The sequence below is a fragment of the Tupaia chinensis genome, unplaced genomic scaffold (genome assembly GCF_000334495.1).
Source record: "Tupaia chinensis unplaced genomic scaffold, TupChi_1.0 Scaffold000657_1, whole genome shotgun sequence".
Taxonomy (NCBI): domain Eukaryota; kingdom Metazoa; phylum Chordata; class Mammalia; order Scandentia; family Tupaiidae; genus Tupaia; species Tupaia belangeri.
This window is the reverse complement of record NW_006160178.1, coordinates 24,287-47,730: the sequence shown is the minus strand read 5'-3', so window position 1 is coordinate 47,730 and position 23,444 is coordinate 24,287.

Here is a 23,444-nt window from a genome sequence, read left to right as displayed (position 1 = left end):
AAACTGTGGTTGACCCTATGGGAGTCCAGCAATGTAGCTATTATCCCATCTACTGGTCCCTCATATTTTGTTCTTAATATTTGAGTTAGTCATATTAAACAAAAAATTTGTTAATTTTAGAAATAATTGGGACCAGCAGTTAGTATAATGGCTATGTCACTGGACTCCCAAGTAGTCGACCACGGTTCACTTCCCGGACCTGGTGGCTTAAAACTCATGTTGGGCACATGTGTGTGCATGCCCAAGATCCTGAGAGAAGAATGGAGAAGTGATTGTGGTGTGGCCATCCCCCCTGGGGGGTGACTTCTCACTTTCTGTCTCTCTGTCTCTCTCTCGAGCACACATACCCTACAGCAAAAAAAAAAAAAAAGTCTCCAAAAAAAAATAAAAATAAATAATTAAGAAATGGCCAATTTATGATGATGTAAACAGAGTAGCTTACTGAAACTATTAACAGTGTAGGACTTTAACCACCTGAGGTCTGAAGGAGCAAGTGGAGGAGGGAAAGAAGTGTTAGCGGAACACAGAGAGCCACCTTCTATCACTTGTTACCTGCCAAAAAGCCCACCTCCAGAATACAGCCTTCCTTCAAAAAGGGCACAGGCAATAAATGTCCCAACCTCACTCACCTCCCTCCCTTTATTTTTCTGTTACTACCCCACATTGGTCATCAGGTACCAGAGAGCAGAAAGTGAGGCAGTTTTTGATCCAGTCAAGCTAAAGCAATTTCAGGGAACAGAAAAATTAAATTAGTGCAAGAGGCCTACATACCACATCCTCTTTTATCTACAACATCCACTATTGCCTTCTCGTCAGCTGGAAAAAAAAACCTGTGAAAACGAGGACACAAGAAAGGCCCGTCAGCTACCAAATCACCACGGTGCAAGGGCAATGCAGTCATAGGTCGTCCTTCCACTTCAAAATTGTGAGCACTATGCTCTTCAGATAAAACAACTGGGGAATGAAGGAAGGTTCAATAAACCTCCGGGACAGCTTCTACTGTCTTTACTTTTGCAATTATTCATGAGTTTAAGTTGATAATCATTGCTGGGTTCTTTCACTGGCTTTTATTCTTTTGACTTTCTACGAGCACTTCACCTAGCACTGCTCTTCTTCTTTTTTTCTTTTTGTTGTTGTTGTTGGAGAGGTTTTTGCTATAGGGCACGTGCACTTGCCAAAAAGACTAAGAGATACAGAAAATGAGAAATCATCCCCCAGGGGGCATGGCCACGCCACAATCCTTTCTCCTCCATTCCCCTCTCTAGATCTTGGGCACCCGTGCACATGTGCCCGGCATGAGTTTAAGCCTCCTGGTCCGGTACTCAAACCGACTACATGGGAGTTCAGCGACGTAGCCATTATGCCAACTGCTGGTCCCCCTAACACTGCTTTTTAACTTGTATAATAACTCATATCTTTTTTTTTTTTTTTTTTTGAGAGGTTTTTGCTATAGGGCGCATGTGCTCACCAGAGAGACAGAGAGAGACAGAAAGTGAGAAATCACCCCCCAGGGGAGATGGCCATGCCGCAATCCCTTCTTCTCCATTCTCCTCTTGGGATCTTGGGCATGCACGCACACATGCCCTGTGTGAGTTTAAGCCACCGGGTCCAGGACTTGAACTGCAGTCGACTACATGGGAGTTCAGTGACATAGCCATTACGCCAACTGCTGGTCCCGAATAACTCATATCTTTATTGCTATAGATGTAGAGTCCCTAATGATCTGGACTTTATTGCCTCAGTAGTATTCATCTGTCAGGACTATTGAGCAAGCAGGTACTGGAAGATACTCCAGGACATTCTGTAAAATTTAGATGCCATTCTCCATTTCTTCAGTGCCTAACAACAATCTCTTTTACCAAGAATAATTAAGATTCTCTGACCAGTATCATCCATCTCAGCTTGTTCAGTCAACCATAAATCATACAGACAGACCAAACTCCATTTCAAATTCAGCAGAACCATTACCATGTTCTTATTGGAAGCATTCCTCTAGGTCAATGTTAACTATAAACTAACGTAGCCCAAAGTCAAAGTGCAAAAAGAAAAGAAAATCTCTAAAGATAATGATTATTATAACATTGATAGCTGCATCTTTTGTTTACTATGACAAAGATGGTGCCATATGTGGGCTTCAGGTTAAATGTATATACTGAAATTCTCTCCTGAGATAACTCCTCATGTTTTCAGGGTAGTGAGTCTTCCTAGGTGTGGTAGTAACTAATTCTTCAGCAAAGTATTTCACTATTGTATCAAACCAGCTGCTTCCAGGATCAATGATTTCCTTAGGCATGAACCTATGATTGGTATAAAATGGATTGGTTAGGTGGAAGAGATCTTGTGTGCAATAAAATTAGAAAAATTAAATATTCTGCATATACACAAATATTGATACTGGAGCAGCACTACAGCCAAAAGATGATGAAGAGTCTGTTTGTTGTATATATGTCTGTTGTAAAGTTGAGTCGTCACTGACTCTTCAATGAAAGATGTCTGGTATAATTGCTCTCCCAGAGAGCTGCCTTTTGCCTTCCACCTTACAGCATCCATGAAATGGTATCCCATATGGAGTGCTGTGGTAGAATCTGCCATAGTGGGCACAACCAGATCAGAGTTGGTGAGCTGAAGTCAACATCATTGAATCTGGTACCAATCTTGGACCTTGCCATTTGACTAATCAGTACCTAAGCCTTTTGAGCTGAAGGCAAGTGGCTGGCTGACATGGCCGTGATGGGCTTTCACAGCTGTATGATTATTTATCAATTTTGTTGCCTCCACAAACATGTATGTTATATTGGACATCAAAGAGGGATACAACAGGATCCGCCCCATATTGCAGTGGTTAAGGAATCCAGATCCCACATCCCACATCCCACATGACCCACTGCTGTTTGAATCACAGCTTGGATGCATGTGTGTGCTCAAAATTCCCAAAGGGTGGAAAAATGGAGATGAATGGATCGTGCTATGACCATGACCCCATTTCTAGGAGAGTTCTCTCTCTCTCTCTCTTTTTCTCGCAAACAAGACAACAACAACAAAAAAGAGGGATACATCTCACAGTTTTTGTCATCGATTTTTCAGTTTTACTTTTCAACATCTATAAATCACAAGCCAAAATATCAGCCTCTACCTACGAAATACAATGTATCAAAAATTAGTATACCATGCAGATTAATCAGGCCATTTTGTCTTTTTACTTCCTTTCAGTAATCATAGGTAAGGCTCCCTGGTACCACAGAATAATTTCTTAGGATAAGATGATAGCACAGTAATGTTATGGGATGAATTGTATTCCCCGTAAGATTCAGAAAAAGACCAATGTGAAGGAGCATAGTCAGAACAAAGTGGTGGTATTAAGAGTTTTCAGTTGGTTTGGCCTAGTTTTATTCATTAGTCTGGCCCTCATTTGTCATGGCACAAACTAAAATATATTCTTTTTTTAAAAAAAAATTTCTTTTAAGAGAGATTTTTACTATAGTGCATGTTCACTCACCAGAGAGACACAGAGAGACAGAAAGACAGAAAACAAGAAATCACCCCCCGAGGGAGGATGACCACACCACAATCTATTCTCCTCTATTCTTCTCTCAGGACTTTTGACACACATGTACACATGCCTGGCCTTGGTTTTAAGCCACCAGGTCTGGGACTCAAACCATGCTTTATTACATGGGAGTACAATGACATAACCATTACACTATCTGCTGGTCCTGAACTAAAATATATTCTAATAAAAAATAAATTATGTATGCAGTCAAGAAACTTAGCTCAAATATGACCTTCTCAGAGTGTTAATTCATGACTTCCAAAACTAAAGTGGCCTAAATCTACCCATTCAAATCAACTCAGCTCTCACCACCTGTCATATCACTGCTCTATTCTCTATTGCATCACTCTTTTTTAATTTTTTAAGGGTATTTTTCTCCGGACATGTACACTCATGGAGAGAGATAGTGAGAAGGAAACTGAGAAATCACCCACCATGGGGATGGTCACACCACAATCCCTTCTCCATTCTCCTCCTGTGATTTTGATCATGCACCCACATGCACCCAGCATGATTTTCAAGCCACCTGGACCAGGACTCAAACCACAGTCCACCATGTGGGAGTCAAGTGCCTTAACAACTACAACACCTGCTAATCCCATGTTGCATCACTCTTAACGACATGACATTATTTTGTTTGACTCTATGTATATTTATCTATTATCTATGAGCCTCATGAGAACAGAAATTTCCATGTTTGTTTTTAAATCAACATTTATTTTAATACCAGCAAGGTCACTTGGTAGCAATTTAGACTATTTGTAGAGTAGTAACTTAAACTATTTATGGAAACTTCCTAGAAAATTCTAGTCATCCTCAGATTAATTGAAACCACTTTGAATAACGACTAAGGTTGACAGGATGAGGTACAATCTTATTTAATGTAAAAATATTTTAACAAAAACTTTTTAACCGACTTATTATGTAATGTAAGGCTTTAGTTCAAATAAAAATAGTAGCATTACTAATGGCTGGACTTAAAGCAGATGGCCATGTTCGTGGTTATCACATTTCAATGCAATCTGTAAACCACTGCTTTCATGAGAGTGAACTATTACTTTAATTTTGGTCAACATCTGTGATTTTTGCATTAGAGAATAACCTGGCAATAAAAAGAACAATGGTGCATACCAGGGGGGCTGGATTGCTTTTTTCATTTTCTCACATAGCATATTTAAAATAAGCAAGATGATTGCACTTTCATTAATGCGACAGACTGACAATGGAATGTTCATGGCTCTCATCTCTGGTTATGTTATTTCCAAGTACCCAATTATCTTTTACTGTATGTGGAACTGAAAGGTACTACTTGTGGTTAGAATGAGGAAAACGAGACATGTTAACAGTGAATAAAGGATTCATCTAATGAATGCAAATACTTTTTTTCTAGTCTTCAAGAGTTTATGAAGTTATCTGTTCCCAAAATAGACATTTATATCTCAAAGTAATAAGATCTCCATTTCATGGAGAAATAGACAAATATAACTCCTGGCGTTTAGAAATGATCTCATAAACGTATCCGGAACTGGATGTTTTGGTTTATGTCTTAGAATGAGTGAGAACTTCTTGTTTAATCTTTCCAATTCAGTTAGTTCATCATTATTTTAGCTTTTCTTGCTCAACTACCAGTCATTATTTGGAGAATTACTTTTGAGAAATTTTAAGACAGTCTCACTATGTTGTAATTCTTCTGTCTCAGCTTCCTGAGCAGCTGGGACTACAGGTGTGCCCCATAGCACCTGATTTTTAGGGAAGGCCAAGAATTGAACTCAGGCCTCCTATGTAGCCTCAGCCTGCCCAGCAGGAGCATCATCAAGCATGTGCTAATGCAGCTTGTCGAAATTACTGCTCATCTGAGTTTCTATAACTTTCCTTACAAACTCTTATTAGAGTGTATACTAACTTCTATTATAGCTCATTTTCTTGTTAAACTGGGAAGACTTTGATGGTAAAACTTAAGTTCATTCATGTTGCTTTCCTTTTTTTTATTTTTAAGAGAGATTTTTGCTATAGGGCATGTGTGCTTGCCAGAGAGACAGAGAGATAGAAAACAAGGAATCACCCTCCGGGGAGATGGCCACACCATAATCCCTTCTCCTCCATTCTCGTCTCAGGATCTTGGGCACACACACACATGTGCCTGGCATCAGTTTTAAGCCACCTGGTCTGGGACCTGAACCATGGTCGACTACATGGGAGTCCAAAGATGTAATCATTACACTATATGCTGATCCCTATGGTCATTCATGTTTAAGGAAGTAGAGTTTAGTTCTTTAGAATAGGAATTCTGGAGCAACATGGCCTTGATTAGAGGTCTTCCTCCCCCACGGAGTGCACATGCTCTAACCACACAGAAACGAAGACAGAGAAAGAGCGCGCCATCCAGTTCCATCTCCTCCATTTCCGTGTCCTGCTGGGATGTGGAGGCTGCAGGAACACAAGCCCAGGGTAATTTTCAAGCTGCCAGAGGCAAGATTTGGACCCTGTCCTTGGTCACATAGGATCCATGTCCCTTAACCACTAGGCCATGAGCACTTTCAAAATATGAGCTACAAGATATTGAGCAAATTAAATACCTTCTCTTCTTAATTTTCATTTATAAAAGGAAATTTAAACAGACCTATGCTATTGAGCTGTGGCTAAGGTTAAACCAGTTAACATTCTACCTCTTCATATTTGTTTTCCCAGTTCTCTGATAGTCTGTCTGGTATTTAGTTGGAATTAAATAGTTATTTGTATCTTTCTTGCCGAAATGCCAGGGTGAGCTTCAACCTTATGAAACTTCTCTGTCTGGCCTAAGTATATGCTCAGCAATTATTTGTTCAGTCAGTGAAGGAATCGGCAAATGAATAGTGAATAAATGGTTTACCCTTTCTCAAGGAAAACTAGATTAAGCAAGATTAATTTATAGTTTAATTTCTAAATTAAGGGAAGGACTAATATCAATAAATCCTCCAGCATTCTTTATATAAAATTTCACTTTGTCACTGCTGGCATCTCTTGGATACCTCAACTATATTTGTGAGCAACAGCCAAAATAATCTAATTTCAGTTTATCTAAATGAAATCCATATTGCATTTTATATTTCATAGAATATTCATTTTTTTGAGTAATCATTGTATACCTGCGGGAGACATGATATATTAATAAGACGTCACCTTCATTGAAGGGATCTTGTGGATGCTGAAATAAAAGTAAAATTCTTACTCTAAGAAGCAGTGAGGAATCCAGGACTCTTCCCTTTTCTTGGTTTCTCCAGTGTTCAGGAAATCAGTTACCTCTGTGACTTGTGTCACTGCTCGCAAACTTAGGTCTCCACAATAAAGAAGGCAATGTGAGGACCAGGTAATATGTAATTAGGACCAAGTCACAGTGGTCATTACTGGAAAGTGTTAAAAAGGGATAAACTGTGTAACTGAAGCTTTTAAAATAATTAATAAAAGGCCACAAAATCACTCATTCATTTAGCAAGTATTTATTGACCTCCACTTACGGACCAGGCACTATTTGATTTACTGACCATGACTGTAAACAAAACATGCAACCTACGCAGATATTAGAGGTCATGTGCAAGGATAAGAGATAGGGAGTCCTGGGAGTACTCCACAGAAAACCAACATTTGAATGGAGATATAAAGAAGGTAAAGCATAGCAAGGGGAAGAACAGCATATGAAAACTAGAATTTTGGAGGACATATTAGACAAGGTGGAAAGGCTATGAGGTGGCAGGGAACTCAGTGTGCTGGAAGAGAACAAATGAATGAGAAGCATTAAGAGACTTGATTGGAAAGTTGTTGGGACAGCATACCCTGAAGGGCCTTTCAGGACATTGTTACAATGTTGCCTTTTATTAGCAATGATTTAGGAATATCATTTTGAGTAGTGAAATGTAAGTGAATTGAGTCACATGTACACATAAATAATTGGATCTGTTCAGTTGAGAATTGACTATGAAGAGGATAGAGAGAGTGATACCAGAAACAATGGTCCAGCTTAGAGAACCAGATGTGTGTACCAGAATGACCCAAGTAAGGACTGGGACAGACCTGCCACGTTGTAGAAGGCATCAACAGGATGTCTTTTGAGAAATACTTTGCTAATGCAAGGAGCCCAAAAGAGATAGCTATATCTTTGTAGTTATGATTACAAATTAAATTAGACTTAATTTTATTTTTGCTACTTCTATTAAGTTCATATAAATAAATATTATTGCACAAAGTGAAAAGGAAGACATTAGTCTTTCTTTTTATCTTTCTGCTAGATGGAAAAGTAAGATAATGCATACAAACTTAGATGCTATTTTCATTTACTGCATTGGATCACTACTGAGCATTAGCTGTCTCTCTCTATCCTTTCTTAAATTGAGAAGGCTCTTACCTCACATAGGTTCTATGATGATTAGGTAAGAAAATGTTTGAAATCAACAGATGCATATTAGCCATTTAATGAACACCAACTACCACTACCATATAAAACATTACAATGATACAGAAATTCTTCAATCCTTTCAAGTTATAAACAAGCTCACCTTAATTATATTCTGAAATGAGTAACTCAATAATATTGTTATTTTATCTATGGTTAATATTCTATTTAGAATTTCACTCACATCTGATTTTGAAAGTTTAATTCTTTCTTTCATGAGAGAAGGAAGACAGACAGATTCCCCGGATAGGTTCTCACCATGCCCTGATCCCATCCAGCCTTTGTAGACATTACGAGTGTTCCTGTTGTGTTCAGGGTGACTCAAGATGCAAACCCAGGGCCCCTCATATGACGCCATTGTAGTTCATCAGTGCCTTACTCTCTGTGCCACTGTGACTAGCCTGGGATTTTAACCAGTTTTGAATCAAATATCCTAATTCCATATTGTCAAGAAATTTATCTGCTATATTGAGAATAGGAAATAAGAATATGAGCAAAGAAATATAAAATGTAGTCTTCTAAAATGTCTATTTGCTCATTTTTTGTATATCTTTCTCATTCTAATTTAGTATCTATATTTTTCTTTCTCCAATATTCTATATCTATGTACATATGTAGTCACTTTATCTATCATCTATCTATCTATCTATATCTCTCTCTCTCTCTATATATATATATATATATTTAGTAATAGCAATTTTTTTTGGAGAGGTTTTTGCTATAGGGTGCATGCACTCACCAGAAAGAGAGAGACAGAGAGACAGAAAGTGAGAAATCACCCCGCTGGGGATATAACCATGTCGCAATCCCTTCTCCTTCATTCTCCTCCCAGTATCTTGGGCACACATGCATGCACATGCACCTGGTGTGAGTTTAAGCTATTGGGTCCAGGACTCGAACTGTGGTCAACTACATGAGAGGCCAGCAACACAGCCATTAACCCAACTGCTAGTCCCAGTAATAACAATTTTTTATAGTTATTTGTTCACTCTGCTACTTTTCATTTGTTTCTAAAATGTTTAAATACTTCCTTTATTCCTTTATCTATATATTAATCATAAAATCTTAGGTAGATTTTGTTGTATTTTCCAGCTTAATGATTTGTGTACTTAACTCATTTGATTGATTTTTATATTTAAGATATATGTGAATGTGAAATTATTAATTATAAAAATCCTCTATATTCTTTCCATTGTAGTTATTTACGTTTAGGACTGAGAGAATTGTATGTCCTACTAATTTGCTTTTCTATACATTTTCCTTTGTATATCCATTTCCTACTTTCTTGGGATGCATTACTGAAAGGCAATGAATAGCAAAATTCAATTTTACAGCTTTTAGATGGTGTCCAGTTAAAAAGAAACAATAAAACAGGATTTGGTAATAGAGATTTGGAGGGTTTGAAGTTCTGTTTCAAGCAACATTGCTAGGAAATTATCATGGAGTAGTAATATTTGTGCAGATGCCCGGGGAGGTAGGGAAAAGACCAGGGTAAAGGGTTTCCAGGTACAGGAGTAGCAACTGGTGTTTCTGTAACTGGACATTTGCTAAAATAGGGGGGTTGGTATGCAAAATTTAAGGAACTGCAGAAGCATCTTTGCAGCTGGAATAGAGTGAAGGAGTAGGAGATTAGGTGTGGGTGGATGAGGGGCATCAGGACTGGGCAGCTAACTTAGGTCTTTTTAGGTCATTACCATGATGTTTATTTGATGTTTGTTTTGAGTGACATATGCATCTTTTCAGTGTGCTTACCAGAGAAGAGAAGTAGTCTAACATTTAAAAAAAATGTTTATTTTTAAATTATTTTTCTTATTATTGTTTTATACATTCAATCACTGTACATTATTGGCTTTCAAAGAGAATTTACTGAGCATGAAATGACCCCAGACTAGTCCAGTTGAGAATACTGTACACATTATCATCAATAGATAATAAACCCTTACTCTGTCCCACTAATGTCTTTCCTCTTTATTTTTTATGAGACTCTTTTTCTCTGCTATATTGAGACTAGGCTGTAGGAAGAAAAGTACAGCTGAGAAAACTATCCCAATAATTTTAGTGAGAGATGATGGAGTTTGGGTCAAGTAATAATAGAATTGGAAGCAATTAGAAAACCTGTACCTTGTGACTGGTTTCTGTGATCTTTGTCCTTTTTTTTTCTTTGCTGTTTTTATACATTTTTTTTCTTATATTGTGTCATTGTGGTTTTTGTTTGCTTCTTTGTTTTTCTACAGGGTGTGTGCAGGGGACAGAGACACAGAGAAAGAAAGGGAATGTGAGAAAGCATCTCTCCAAGAGGGATGGCCACATCATAGTCTCTTCTCCATTCTTCTCTTGGAATTTTGGGCACATGCACACACATGCTGGGTGTGTTTCACAAGCCAACAGGTCTGGGAATTAAATAGCACTGTTGGCTCTGTGGGATCTAGCTCCCTGATCTCTGTGGCATCTGCTGGCCTGATTGTGGGTCCCCCCCATCTTTATCACTTTTGGGTTCTTGAATGATTAAAATGTAAAAATTAAATAAGGTGTGTGGATTCTTTATAGCGTTGTTAGTAATCTACCTACAACTTGTTTCATCTACCTCTGTGCTTGTATTGGTACATTTTGTAAAATAAATCAACATGCATATTTTTTTTCCACTGCTACAGAGAGAGACAAACTGAGAGATAGAAAAGCCTCTCCTCCATGGTCACATGACAATCCACTTTCCTTGATTTTTCCATCCCCTTAGGATTTGGCGCATGCATGTAAACATGTCTGGTGTATTTTCTAATCCATCAGGCAGAGATTTGAACTGCCATGAACCATGCAGGATCTGGCTTCCTACATACAGCGCTTAACCATTTCTCTATGAGGATGGTCCACGTTTTATTTTTTTGATTTAAAAAAAAATTGTTTACTGCTTCTAAGTCTGATAATTTATATGTTACATTTTATATTTCTGTTTTATAGCCACATATCTCACAATTAACGAATGCTTTTCTTTTTCCTTGCACCTTACTGTCTGCCCTATAGAAGACAGGTTTTCTACTTTTGGAGGTATTTATTTTGACTTGAGTCTCTGTTGGATGAAGTTCTTTCATTTTTTTTTTTCTAAATCCTTTTACATAGATATTAACTGATTCTTTGTGTATACAGAAATATGACTCTAGTACTTTCACAAGTGAGTATCTATTTAGATAAACACAGCTTTTTAGTAAAACTATTTTCTTTCCCTTTTATTTTTCATTCATATTCTTTTTATTTCATTTAATTTCCAGCACATAGATGTAGGCATTTGCTCTTCATGCTGTTTTTCTCTGGGCATCACAATTTTTAAACTGGATTCTTTATCATTGCAATATGTGTTCTTCGAGAAAATATCTGGAAATAATTGTTTTGAATTAAAACCTGGTATATCTAAACATTTTTAAAATCTATGTTTTGCTATGGTTTAAATTTCTCCTCCAAAATTCAGATATTTTCACTGTCATAGTATTAGTTGGTAGGCCTTTAAGAGATGATTAAGAGATTTGTTTTGCTTCCACATATGAATGACGACATATAGTATTTATCTTTTTTGTTTCTACCTTCTTTAATGTAACATAATAGCCTTCAGTCTCACCCATGTTGCTGCAAATAATAGGGCTTCATGTTTTTTTTTTTTTTGGTGGCTACTATTACCATATGTATGTATATTCCATGTTTTCTTTTTCCTTTCATCTGCCTATGGACATTGAGGATGATTCTAAAGTTGATTCTGTAAAATGAGAGAGTATATTATAGATTACTAGTGACTGGGAAGAGTGAATGGATTACTACGGATGGGTTGGTTAATGGTTATAAAAATCTAGTGAGATAGGAAGATTAAGGATCTATAGCATAGTAGAGTGACTATAGTTAACAATAATTTATTGTGCATTTCAAAACAGCTAGGAGTGTTTGAAGGTTCCCAACACAAAGTCATGATCCCAGCTTTTTAATCTTTGTCTTTCTTGAGCAAGAGAAGCACAAAGAGAGAGAGAGAGAGAAGGAAAGCCACAGCAGGGTTTTCACACAGCAGTCTACTCCTAGCTTTAGCTGGCCCTGCGTCATGGTCACACATGTACCTTGCATGTTTAGGAGGAGTCTCTAGACATGAACCAAGTACATTCCCATGTGGTTGTCCTCAGAGTATTGCAATCCTGTTGTATCATGGCATGACACCCATACACATGAACTGAAATATCACACTGTAACCCATAAATATGTATAATTATTATGTGTCAATTAAAATAAAAAAATGAAATAAAATTTCAATTACACCATAAAGAATCCTTTATTCTCAGTGGGATTAAGGTCCTTATGAAAGAGTTTTTACATCACGTTTTGCTAGCTTGCTCTTCAGCTCTTCTGCTGTGTGAGGACACTGTGTTCTGCCTAGAAAGGGTGAAGCCCAACCAGACCTTCAAGTATCTTTGTCTTGAACTTCCCGTCCTCCAACACTGTAAGAAATAAATCACTTAGCTTCAGGAGTTTTGTTATAGGAACACAAAACGTGTTAAGACACTTGTCTTCTCAAAATTAAATGTTAAGGAGAAAATAGTTGAGCAGATGCTTTGGAATTACACATGTGTATATTTAAATCATGGAGAAACTGAGGGTGTTTAAGTAAGCTGATGTTTCATATTCTGAAGGATGAGATAACAAATATTAAGAGGATCACAAATTCTTTTATCTTCACTAAGCAACATTTTACTGAAATGGGCCCATAAATGAATAGTATGAGCTGTGAGGTGGCATACCCATTAGGTTACTTTTGTAAAAGCTAGAGTTATTGGATGAACTTATTTGTTTAAATGAGTAAAAATTTTTTTGTCTTTTTTTTATTTAAAACTATATTCTTTATTTTGGAGAGATTTTTCTATCAGGCATGTGCGTTCACCAGAGAGACTGAGAGAGATAGAGAGACAATAAGTGAGGAATCACCCCCAAGGGGGAATGGTCATGCCACAATCCTTTCTCCTCTATTCTCCTCTTGGGATTTTGAGCTCAAAAATGTCAGTGGTTTCAGCTGGGCATTCATTAGGACTGGCCATCAGTGAAAGTAGAACTTGACAGATGAGAGTGGAAACAGGCAGTGCCTTCCTTGTTGATAACTCAGACCATGTAGTTATGCTGGCCAGATTGTTCACAAATAGTTGATGAAAGGGAACCGTGAAACAACAAAGCTATCAGTGTTAATGGCTTTTATAAAAGTTTATTTATCTATATCTTTCAGGAAAGAGAGAAACAGAGACAAAAGGGGTGAAGGTACCATCCTTACAGTCCTCACTTGACAGTAATCCACCTCTGGTCCCAGCCAATCTCAATCATGGGCACAGCCTGTTCAGGATAGTCCCAGGTTGCAAACTTAATTGACCCAGTGGGTCTAGCCCCACCACCACTGGGGTACCAAGTGGCCCCTAATATTTTTCAGTTAGGTATACTTTAGATATCTACTCAGAGAAAAATAGATCATTGAAGGTATCATATTGAAAACTTTGTAAATGATACATGTTCATTATTAATTTAATTTGTTTAGGTTTTTTGTTTGTTTGTTTTGTTTTGTTTTTTTAAGAATTTGCTACAGGGTACATGTACTTGCTGGAGAGACAGAGAGACAAAAAACAAGAAATCATCCCCTGGGGAGAATGGCCACACTGCAATTCATTCTCCTCCATTCCTTTATTTTGATTTTGGGTAAACATGCACAAGTACAGTTAACTATAGAAAAGTGGATCTTTAGAAAGAATGAGGACAGCTGACCAATGATAATCGTAAGAACATGATCAAAAAGAGAAGAGTGAAACATCCTGTTCAAAATAATATTAAATTTGACAAACTTTGTGGTTTCTTTTTTTGTTTGTTTTGTTTTTTTTGGAGAAGTTTTAACTATAAGGTGAATGTACGCACCAGAAAGACAGAGAGAGACAGAGAGACAGAAAGCGAGGTTGCAGTCATTTTAGTCATTTCAATGCCAAGTATTTCAGTTACAATATTCTCTAATGCCTGGTTAGCAGTTGCAATAGTTGCTTACCCTTTTATAGATGAGAAATGACCCAATGATTTCCTGTCTCAAATGGTCACAAATCTGTCAAGAATCCAAGGTCCAACCATAAATACAATACCTCACAATGCTTGGAAAATATTTGCTTTTTATTGGTGACATATAAAATATCATTGATAGTGGTAGAGACTTTTATATTCCTGTAAAGCCTCAGGAAAAAAACACTTTATTTTTCCAAATTATGCTGTTAGTACTTTGCTTTTTAAAGCCATTTATACAACATATGATTTGATGCTGCTATAACCAATACTTCCAAAGCTTATGTTTAATTTTATGTTAAATCAAATACTGCCATAATTTTGAACATTTTTTTTACTAGAGACAGTTTCTCTTTTTATGCCCCAAAAATTCTCTAAGCATTTACACATTGTATAATGTATTGACTTTTGTATTTACCTCAAATCCACAAAAATAGGAAAATAATCATCTCCTACATTTAGAGTCTAAGGTACTGGCAGCTTGTGGAAGTCTAGAGAGCAAAATCATCATCATAATATTGATCTTTGTACTATGTATAAAATATATGAATGGCTTCAATAGACAATAGGTGTCCACTTACTATAGGTGCAGGGTTGAATTGAAATCAACAGGCATAAATAATTTATTAGGTGAAGATTAGAGATGCCAACTGAGAGGAGAAGTAAAAAGTTTGTGCAGCTCTTTAAGCAAATATACTTAATAAAAATTTCTTATTTTTAACAATTAATATTACTGTAAAATTCTACCTTGACAATAAAACAAATAATGTAGGCCAAAGTAATTGTCTGAATATTAAAAAATTCCATAGATAGTTTAGATGATTATTTTTCATTTCCTAAATTATCTGATGATACCATGTATGCTGTTATTAACAAAATAATATGCAAAAATTTCATGTTTGCCTATTTGTTTTCTTAATTTCAATTTTCTCACTTGGATGTTTTTCTTTTTTTTCACTTTAATTTAAATGCATCCCCTCCAGCATTATAGACCAGTGTTAATTTATATTATTCCTAATTTCTGGGATTCTGCTTCTCATTCAGAATAAATATTTGTGCTTAGTTTTGGTAGACATACTTCCTCATCTTTGCTTGTGTTAGATTGACTTCAGTCTTGTAACTCGATAGTTAAAATTTTCTAGTTTCTGACTCTTGATCCTTTTGAATCATCTAGGTACAGTAACTGGTTTTCTGAGTTTCAATTTGTTACAGTTTGTGTTATTCGTGAACTACAAAACCCTTGACCGTGGCCTACAGATTCCATTATTGTCAGAATCAGGATGCTCTCTTCTTCTGAAGCCTCTTCTTGAACCCTGACTCCCAAGAGGATCTACCTGAGATGACTTCCTGACCTTTATTACATCAGTGGCATGTACCATCGGAAGATGGGCTTCTTGTGAGCAGACGGGACTTCTTAGACAATGCTCCTCTGAAAGAATTAACGTCTATGGTCTCCTCTGTTTACCTCTAGTCTAGTCACTTTATCCCTTTTTATTTGTGGTATTCAGAGTACATATCATATTATTACATGTAATTTCTTATTATATACGTTCTTCTTCATTACTTCTTTTTATCCACTTTTTTTTTTTTTTTAAGTCGCCAGATCAGAGACTCAAACCACAGTTGATTATGTGGGAGTCCAGTGATGAAACCATTATGCCATCTGTTGGTCCCCAAGTTTCTTTTCATACACTTTAAAAATATCTTTTTATTCACTATTAAAATAGGGTACTTCTTATGAACAGACTTTGTGTTTTTTGTCCCTAATATTTCTGGCTTCTCAAATACATACTGAAATAATAAAATAATTTATTAAAGTAAAAAACTATCAGTCAATCAACAGGTCCTTTTAATCTCTTTAAGCAAATGAAATAATAACAAACACTAAAGTCTTGGTAACTCATAGTAATACTTGTAACACTTAAAATCATGACTCCAGAATAAATGGGAGGTATTACTTTTTCAATAAAATTAAGTTTGAATTTCAAATCCATTGCAAAATATCAGGTTATCTGGGTTTTATATTAGGTAATAAGGTAATTTAAAACTTTTATACTGAAGAAAATTCATATATAATAGTATCATGCATTAGTTTTGTACTTTTTAATCTGCTTTTGTACTTATTATTGTGATTCCATGTGGCCCGTAGAGCAGATATTATTACTAGAATCATAAACTACAGTGCACTGCTAACTGTTCAAGGATGGCTGTTGCATCTGGACTTGCATCCTAGCTGGACTACAAAATCACGGAATATATTTTCAGCAGTGCAGTACCTCTGAAAAACAAGATCCATTTCATTCAGGCAAACTATTCATGATTAGAAGTTTGATGGACTCAGGGAGAATCTCATCCTTGGCACTTTGTGCCTATACATTTAGATTAAAATGATATTTAATTTCCTTCTTGGGAACTGATTCTTCTAAAAGAGATATATAATTTTAGCATGAAGCAAAAATCGACTCGTAACCTACAGTTGGTTTTAATCCAATTGTTTTAGATATATTCCTTTTCTCTTCTCTAAATGTGTTTTCCTGATAGTCTCAAGTTCTCCCTTATATAGTTAAGGTTTTCATGAAAGCTAACTAGAGACTTCATAATCCAGATGAATGTTACAATTTAATTTTATGTTTAAAAACAAAATTGCCTGAGGTCTCAAATTTTCAATATGATTTTCAGCAGAAGCCATTTCTTTCTTTCTTTCTTTCTTTTTTTGAACCAGACATAGTAACTCCTAAAAGTTTTATCCTTATGCCAACTCTTTCTTTCTGGTATCCTAGCTGAACAAACAAGCAAATATATAAATAAATGAGGGCAATAAAATATTTTGGTTTGTAAGATAGCATGTATGGATTAGAACTTTGATGGTACTGACTTTAGCCTCTAATGTAGGCTGTGTAAGAACAGCTGGCACTAAGCACTAACGGCTGCTACCCAATAGCATTGATCACAACACTCTCTTCTGAGACACATTCCCTTGGTTTTAAAAATGAGCCTTGCTGGACTTCAACCCATCTTTGTTTAATTCCTGATTAAACGTGTATACAATAAAAAGAGGCACACTCCACAGGACTGTCATGCTACAGTTCCCTTCCTCTAAACCTCCAGAATATGGGGATCCTAGGTTTGTGCACATAGCTAGCATGTTTTCAGGCTGATGAGGCTGACACTCAAACTTTTTTCAGCACGTGTCTTCCAGCTTCACAGTCTGGGTATTGATGGGCTATTTCACAGAGGCAGGTTAATTCATTCCTTTACTGTGTGCTGTTGTCAGGTTTTCTCTAAAATGAACTTTTTTCACTTTTTTCCTATACTTTTAGTTTGGGTTCCCCTTAAACTACATCATCATTTTTGGAAGGACATACTTTATTTTCTTGACCTTTGTAACAAAAGAAGAATCATGAGTCTTTTCCTGAACAAATTAACCTCCCCAACCTCTCTTTCTACAAAACCATAGTGAAGAATTAAATAGTCATTAAGAACTTATGTGTGCTGGTAGTAATGTAAATTGGTCCAGCCACTATGGAGAACAATATGGAGATTCCTCAAAGATCTACAAATAGAACTACCATATGATCCAGCAATCTCACTCCTTAGTATCTACCCAAAGGGCAGAAGAATTCTTAGTTGGAAAGGTACTTACACATTGATGTTTATTGCAGCACTATTGACAATTGCTAAGATATAGAACCAACCCAAATGCCCATGAAGAGATGAATGGATTGAAAAAGTGTGGCACATATACTCTGTGGAATATTACTCAGCCATAAAAAAATTAACAAGATCCTGGCTTTTGACAAAAAGTGAATGAATATGGAAGATTTACTGCTGAGTGAAGCAAGTCAGACTATGAAGGAGAGATATTGTATTTCTCCACTGAATATATATCAATTGTCCATACTCTATGGCCAAAACTTAATGACTAGAGGATACAGAAACATAGAAAATGATTATAAATACTAGTGACAGGGTAGGAAGAGGGTGGACGAAGGAGGAGAGACTGAGGAGGGACATTGAGGAAAGAAATAGAGTGGTGGGGCAATTGTGGGACAGAGAGATGGATTATTGTCTGTTGAAGATGATGTGTTTAGTTTTCCCAACTGGATTGGTGAGAAATGTATACATATTGGAATATTCACTTTGCGAGCTAAGTGACATATGTGATTGAACGTATAAAAGAAATTGAAATAAAAATATATTTAAAAAGAACTTATGTTAAATATGTACTACACAAAGCTAGGAGAGATCCAGAGTAGAGATCCAATGTAGAAATAATAAATATTGAGTGTGTTATATTACAAAATTTAAAATGTTAGAATAGCATGAGTTGTAAAAAGATTTAGGGAGAACCACAATCATGTGTTGTGAGGTATTAAAATTGTGTAAGTAAGTGGTGAACAAAACTAGTTTAACACAGGAAAAATTGGGATAGAATTACTAGGGGGGAAAGCAACAATAATTACATTACATTTTGTTGTGTTCTGTAATAAATCATGGGAACAGATGTTCGTAGCCCATGCAAACTTTAAAAAGTATTAAATATTTCAGGTTTAATTAGGAAGGTAATAAACTTTTGGTATTATTATCAATATTTTTGACGTGAATTTTCATATCCTTGGGAATTGAATATACCATTCAGGATGGAGAGAATACATTATCATAATGCTGTTTGTCATCTTATACTCAGATGCCTCCAACTTCCTCCCACAAACACACTTTCCTTTGCTATTTACAGCAGCTAATAAGGCAGTCAATAAGATCAGGATTAATTCTGGGAATTAAAGTTGGGGAGTAATATAAGGGATTTTTGCAGCTGCCACTGTGTAGTCTTTTGTATAATTATAACTTTAATTTTGTTCTGCATTTCCGAACAAGAACTCTGCTTTTTTTCTAAATTATAAGAACTAAAAACAGTCCAGTTTTGACAAGTCACATTATTATATTCTTACAGACTCTTTCTGAAATCTATTTTTTAGCATCAGGGAGAATTGAGTGCACTAGTCCTCTGGGAGGCCTTTTTATGATTCTTTTGTGTCTAAAAGAAATTATGAATAGTGTTTTCCTCCTTTCTTTCATTTTAAACTACATTTTATAAGGCTGGATAAGCATAATTTTTTTCCAGCTGTTTCTATGGCTGCTTATTTTTTGAGCACAGTCTTGCAGCACTGATTTCTAATTCATAGAACATTCAGTGAACATTGTTCTTACTCAGTATGCATATTACTAAAAGTGTCTAAATTGGTTTTAGAAAGTTTAGGTACTTAAAACTATGATGATGTACATAAGCCCATGGTAATCATTAAGATAAAGGAAATTGCAATTTTGCAAATGTTTTCTTTTAATTCTCTACATTAGTCCCTCTTCTTAAAAAATTTTACAAATAAGGATATTTTCTTTATTTTCTTAAAATAACAAAAATAAAAATAATCCTCACTTGTACAGAATAGGTTTCCACTGTGGTAGCCATAGAGGAAAGTTTAAAAAGTATGATGTGTAAAAATCTGCCAATCTTGAAAAATCATTATGAAGTAATAGTAATGATGATGTTATTTGTGACACTCTTGGGACAGACTTCCAGTGACATTGATTTAGTTTCATTCTATTTTTATTTACTTTAAAAAATAATAAAATTAGTTTTCTTTACTTTTTTAGAATTATTTATTTTATTTTATTTATTATTATTTTTCAATTTGCTCTAGGGCACAAGTATTCACCAGAGAGAGAAAGAGAGAGAAATTAAGCTACCAGGCTCAGGATTCAAATCATGATTGACCATGTGGGAGTCCAGTGCCTTAACCATCAGGCCACCTGCTGGCCTCTAAAATTAGTTTTCTATTTTGCTTTCCTATAGAGAGTATTACAAATAAATAGAAGGGTGCTTTTATGAGTCACTAATAATTCAATTGAAGGCTCCGAATACGTCTCCTCTGAGTATACCACTTATACCATTCTCACATCATTTGGGCCTCTCATTCCTTTCTGACATTCCTCATACCCTCATATATCCTCTATGTTTCCTCTTACGACTTTTTTTTATTATTATTAAAAATTACTCTGGAGACCAGCAGATGGGACATCCACATAGTCGACCATGGTTTGAGTCCCAGATCTGGTAACCTAAAACTCACCCCGAGTGCCTGTGCATGCATGCCCAAAATCCTAAGAGGAGAATGGGGAAGAAGGGATTGAGGCATGATCCTCCCCTCTGGGAAGGTGATTTTGTGCTTTCTGACTTTCTCACTGTCTCTCTGGCAAGAGCAAGTGCCCTATAGAAAAAATCATCTCTCTTACAGAAATATTACTTTGATGTGAAGATATGCTAAAGAGTATTTTTTGCGAATATGAAATGAGATCATTTATGAGAAAATGTGATCAACACCAGGATATCATAAGCACTATATAAAATTTTACTAATTTCATCCTAAATTTTCTTTTTCCTCATGTTTTCAATAATAATTCCCTGTTCTGGTCTATAATCTATATTTCTATAATGTAATGAGATTGATTCTATGGCTATTTTCAATGAGGAAATCTTATGAGATAAAATAATAAGGACAACCATGAATTTCTAGATTATCATATATTTGGAGACATAGATTAAGAAGATCCCCATGTCTATCTTTGTATGGCCTGGGTTCTGGAAATCCTACATACTCCTCACAATCTCTATTAGTTCCTATAGATTCCCCTGCTTTAGTTTAAATAATATTGTGGAAAATATCCAGTAGAATCAGAATTTGAATGCATAATACATTAAAATATGTTAAAGGGAAAAGTTAATATTGGTGGAATCTAAAACATATGGGAAATATTTTAACAGAAATGGGGTTATCTTCTTTACTAACAACTGGAAGGTATATAGTTCTGAATATTTTGTACCTGTAATGTAAGTACATTTCAATCAGATTACTACTATTATCAGTACACATAGAGGTGATAAAGGGGGATTAGAAATAGTCACAGGTTACCTGAGAAAATTAGTAAGATTATTGAGATTGACAAAAGTATACCCACATGCCCACATTTCCCTTGTGGGATTTTTCCCAGTGCGTATAGGGTTCATTGAACTAGGTACTATGGAAGAGAAAGTTGAATTTATCCAGGATCTGAGGTTTGCTTAAATTGTAAAACCAAAAAGACAAAGTTATTAGAGAATTATGATTCATGGGAATCTATTTTTGAAGTGAAGAACAAAGAAATATGAGATTAATATTGAGGAACATGAAGAACATGAATGGGTGTAGTAGGAGCAGAGCAATACGAACTAGGTGGAAGGACAGCTGAAGCAAAAGAAATGGAGTAGGAAAAGATGAAAGCATAAGAGTTTGCACGTGGAGTGAGATGTCCTCATGAAGACATTTTTGTGATGTATTTAAAAAATTAATTTTTAATTTATGTTTAATCACTTTATATCTTTATAAAATACAGTATTGATTTTTTCCAGTACAAATACAGTGTATATCAATCAAGACAGACATTACTATATACATTATCATCAGCAAATGACTTTTTGTTTTTGTCGTCTGTTCCCCTTCTTCCCTCCCTCTCTTACCTACCCCCTTATTACCTCTATTGCTATCTTTAGTGTCTACACTTGCCTTCCTTACTACTATACCTTCCAAACTTTCGATTTCTGCTATAGAGTGCAAACATTCAGTATATATTGAGTGGGGACATACAACGCCCGTCTTTTATACTCTGATTTACTTTGCTTTGGATCAAGTCATCTATATTCTTTTACTTTGCATCAAATGTCAGGGTCTCATTGTTTTTGATGCCCGAATAGTATTCCATAGAGTAAATGTGCCACATTTTTTCAATTCACTCATTTATTTTTGGACATTTGGGTTGATTCCATGTACTAGACATTGCAAAAAACATGGATGTGCAAGTGTTTTTCTGACTGAGGGTTTTTCTTTCCTTGGGTACATACCTAAGAGTGAAATTACTGTGTTGTATGACAGTTCTATTTGTAGGTTTCTGAGGAATTTCCATATCATTTTCCAAAGTAGTTTTCCTAGTTTGCATTCCTAATGACAGTGTAGGAGAGTTCCTTATTCACCACAACCTCACCAGCATTTATCATTATCTATTTATTTTTTTAATTTTAGCTATTCTGACTGGAGTAAGTATTATATCACTGTGGTTTTGAATTGCATTTATCTTATGATAACAGATTCAAGCAGGTTTTCATACGCTTTTTCAGCATTCCTATGGCTTCTTTGGAGGATTGTCTATTCAGTTCAATTTCTTATCTTTTAATTGGACTGATTATTATTATTATTTTGTGAGTAAGCTACTTGAATTTCCTGTATATTCTGTCTATCAGTACCTTATCTGAGGTATATTTTGCAAATATATTTTCCCATTCTGAGGGCTGTCCTCTTACTGTAATTATTGTTTCTATTGCTGTGCAGAAGCTTCCCATCCTAATATAATCCCATATTTCTATTTTTGGAACTATTATGTTTTGAGGGTCTTCTTTAAGAAGTCTTTGCCTATCCCAAGGTCGCCAAGAGTTTAAACTGTATTTTCTATCAGTATTTTTATATTTTGAGATTTTATTATTAGAACCTCAATTAATTTTGAGTTGAGTTTTGTTAGTGGTGAGGGTTCAGTTTCTCTCTTCTGCAGGTTAATATCCAGTTCTCCTAGCAGCATTTGCTGAAGAGATTTTCTGTTTTAAACTGGATTGTCTTGTACCATTTCTCAAGGGTCAGTTGATGAATTTATTTCACGGTTTATTTGAGGATTCTCAATTCTATTTCATTAGTCTACCTGTTTGTTTTGGTGCTAACACCATGCTGTTTTAATTGTCACAGCTTTGTAATATGGTTTGAAGTCAGGAAGTGAGGTGCCTCCTACTTTATTCACCATGCATAGTATTACTTTGGTGATATGAGGCCGTTTAGGATTCCAGAATAATTTTCTTTTTTTCTATTTCTGCGAGAAATAGCTCTGTTTGATTGGAATTACATTGAATTTGTAGGTTAATTTGGGTAGGATAGACATCTCGATTACATTAATTTGTCCAATCTAGGAACATGGGAGGTTTTTTCACTTTTATGTCTCACTTTTACTTTCTTTTTCTAGTGTTCTATAGTTTTCATTGTAAAGAGATTTGACAGCTTTGGTAAGGTTTTTTCCTAGATATCTTATTGGTTTTGTGGCTATGTTAATGGGATTACTTTCTTCAATTCTGACTCAGTTTGTCCATTGTTGGTGTATAAAAATACTAGAGATTTTTGTATGTTGATTTTTGTCTTGCTACTTAATTGTATTCATTTATCACTTCCAGCAGTTTTTAGGGGATTCTTTTAGATTTTCTTTGCATAGCATCATATAATCTGCAAATAGAGATCATTTATTTCTTCTTTTACCATTTGGATCCCTTTTATTTGACACTGTTGTCTGATTGCA